Source organism: Ovis canadensis, chromosome 16 (genome assembly GCF_042477335.2).
Source record: "Ovis canadensis isolate MfBH-ARS-UI-01 breed Bighorn chromosome 16, ARS-UI_OviCan_v2, whole genome shotgun sequence".
Taxonomy (NCBI): Eukaryota; Metazoa; Chordata; class Mammalia; order Artiodactyla; family Bovidae; genus Ovis; species Ovis canadensis.
The window spans coordinates 12,710,806-12,714,220 of record NC_091260.1 but is presented as its reverse complement, the minus strand read 5'-3'; positions in this window follow the sequence as shown (position 1 = coordinate 12,714,220).

Below are 3,415 nucleotides of genomic sequence, written 5' to 3'. Positions count from 1 at the left end.
CCACCCGGAAATCACGTGGGCCACACCCGGAAATCACCTGGGCCCCACGGGGAAATCACATGGGCCCCACGGGGAAATCACGTGGGCCCCACGGGGAAATCACGTGGGCCCCCAGGGGAAATCACGTGGGCCCCACGGGGAAATCACGTGGGCCCCACGGGGAAATCACGTGGGACCCACCCGGAAATCACGTGGGCCCCACCCGGAAATTACGTGGGCCCCACGGGGAAATCACGTGGGCCCCAAGGGGAAATCACGTGGGCCCCACGGGGAAATCACGTGGGCCCCCAGGGGAAATCACGTGGGCCCCACGGGGAAATCACGTGGGCCCCACGGGGAAATCACGTGGGCCCCCAGTGGAAATCACGTGGGCCCCACCCGGAAATCACGTGGGCCCCACCCGGAAATCACGTGGGCCCCACGGGGAAATCACGTGGGCCCCCAGGGGAAATCACGTGGGCCCCACGGGGAAATCACGTGGGCCCCCAGGGGAAATCACGTGGGCCCCCAGGAGAAATCACGTGGGCCCCACGGGGAAATCACGTGGGCCCCCAGGGGAAATCACGTGGGCCCCACGGGGAAATCACGTGAGCCCCACGGGGAAATCACGTGGTCCCCCAGTGGAAATCACGTTGGCCCCACCGGGAAATCACGTGGGCCCCACCCGGAAATCACGTGGGCCCCACCCGGAATCACGTTGGCCCCACGGGGAAATCACGTGGGCCCCACTGGGAAATCACGTGGGCCCCCAGGGGAAACCACGTGGGCCCCCAGGTGAAATCACGTGGGCCCCACGGGGAAATCACGTGGGCCCCCAGGGGAAATCACGTGGGCCCCACGGGGAAATCATGTGGGACCCACCCGGAAATCACGTGGGCCCCACGGGGAAATCATGTGGGCCCCAGCCGGAAATCACGTGGGCCCCACCCGAATATCACGTGGGACCCACGGGGAAATCACGTGGGACCCACCCGGAAATCACGTGGGCCCCACCCGGAAATCACGTGGGCCCCACAGGGAAATCACGTGGGCCCCACGGGGAAATCACGTGGGCCCCACGGGGAAATCATGTGGGCCCCACCCGGAAATCACGTGGGCCCCAGGGGGAAATCATGTGGGCCCCAGCCGGAAATCACGTGGGCCCCACCCGAATACCACGTGGGCCCCACCCGGAAATCACGTGGGCCCCACCCGGAAATCACGTGTGCCCCACCCGGAAATCACGTGGGCCCCACCCGGAAATCACGTGGGCCCCACCCGGAAATCACGTGGGCCCCACGGGGAAATCACGCGGGCCCCCAGCGGAAATCACGTGGGCCCCACCCGGAAATCACGTGGGCCCCACCCGGAAATCACGTGGGCCCCACCCGGAAATCACGTGGGCCCCACCCGGAAATCACGTGGGGCCCACCCGGAAATCACGTGGGCCCCACGGGGAAATCACGTGGGCCCCACCCGGAAATCACGTGGGCCCCACCCGGAAATAACGTGGGCCCCACGGGGAAATCACGTGGGCCCCACGGGGAAATCACGTGGGCCCCACCCGGAAATCACGTGGGCCGCACCCGGAAATCACGTGGGCCCCACGGGGAAATCACGTGGGCCCCACCCGGAAATCACGTGGGCCCCACGGGGAAATCACGTGGGCCCCCCCGGAAATCACGTGGGCCCCACCCGGAAATCACGTGGGCCCCACCCGGAAATCACGTGGGCCCCACCCGGAAATCACGTGTGCCCCACCCGGAAATCACGTGGGTCCCACCCGGAAATCACGTGGGCCCCACGGGGAAATCACGTGGGCCCCACCCGGAAATCACGTGGGCCCCACCCGGAAATCACGTGGGCCCCACCCGGAAATCACGTGGGCCCCACCCGGAAATCACGTGGGCCCCACCCGGAAATCACGTGGGCCCCACGGGGAAATCACGTGGGCCCCACCCGGAAATCACGTGGGCCCCACCCGGAAATCACGTGGGCCCCACCCGGAAATCACGTGGGCCCCACCCGGAAATCACGTGGGCCCCACGGGGAAATCACGGGGGCCCCACCCGGAAATCACGTGGGCCCCACCCGGAAATCACGTGGGCCCCACGGGGAAATCACGTGGGCCCTCAGGGGAAATCACGTGGGCCCCACCCGGAAATCACGTGGGCCCCACCCGGAAATCACGTGGGCCCCACCCGGAAATCTCGTGGGCCCCACCCGGAAATCACGTGGGCCCCACGGGGAAATCACGTGGGCCCCACCCGGAAATCACGTGGGCCCCACCCGGAAATCACGTGGGCCCCACGGGGAAATCACGTGGGCCCCACCCGGAAATCACGTGGGCCCCACCCGGAAATCTCGTGGGCCCCACCCGGAAATCACGTGGGCCCCACCCGGAAATCACGTGGGCCCCACCCGGAAATCACGTGGGCCCCACCCGGAAATCACGTGGGCCCCACCCGGAAATCAGGTGGGCCCCACCCGGAAATCACGTGGGCCCCACGGGGAAATCACGTGGGCCCCACCCGGAAATCACGTGGGCCCCACCCGGAAATCACGTGTGCCCCACCCGGAAATCACGTGGGCCCCACCCGGAAATCACGTGGGCCCCACGGGGAAATCACGTGGGCCCCACCCGGAAATCACGTGGGCCCCACCCGGAAATCACGTGGGCCCCACCCGGAAATCACGTGGGCCCCACCCGGAAATCACGTGGGGCCCACCCGGAAATCACGTGGGCCCCCAGGGGAAATCACGTGGGCCCCACGGGGAAATCACGTGGGCCCCACCCGGAAATCACGTGGGCCCCACCCGGAAATCACGTGGGCCCCACGGGGAAATCACGTGGGCCCCACCCGGAAATCACGTGGGCTCCACCCGGAAATCACGTGGGCCCCACCCGGAAATCACGTGGTCCCCACCCGGAAATCACGTGGGCCCCACCCGGAAATCACGTGGGCCCCCAGGGGAAATCACGTGGGCCCCACCCGGAAATCACGTGGGCCCCACCCGGAAATCACGTGGGCCCCACGGGGAAATCACGTGGGCCCCACCCGGAAATCACGTGGGCCCCACCCGGAAATCACGTGTGCCCCACCCGGAAATCACGTGGGCCCCACCCGGAAATCACGTGGGCCCCACGGGGAAATCACGTGGGCCCCACCTGGAAATCACGTGGGCCCCACCCGATAATCACGTGGGCCCCACCCGGAAATCACGTGGGCACCACCCGGAAATCACGTGGGCCCCACCCGGAAATCACGTGGGGCCCACCCGGAAATCACGTGGGCCCCACCGGGAAATCACGTGGGCCCCACCCAGAAATCACGTGGGCCCCACACGGAAATCACGTGGGCCCCACCCGGAAATCACGTGGGCCCCACCCGGAAATCACGTGGGCCCCACCCGGAAATCTCGTGGGCCCCACCCG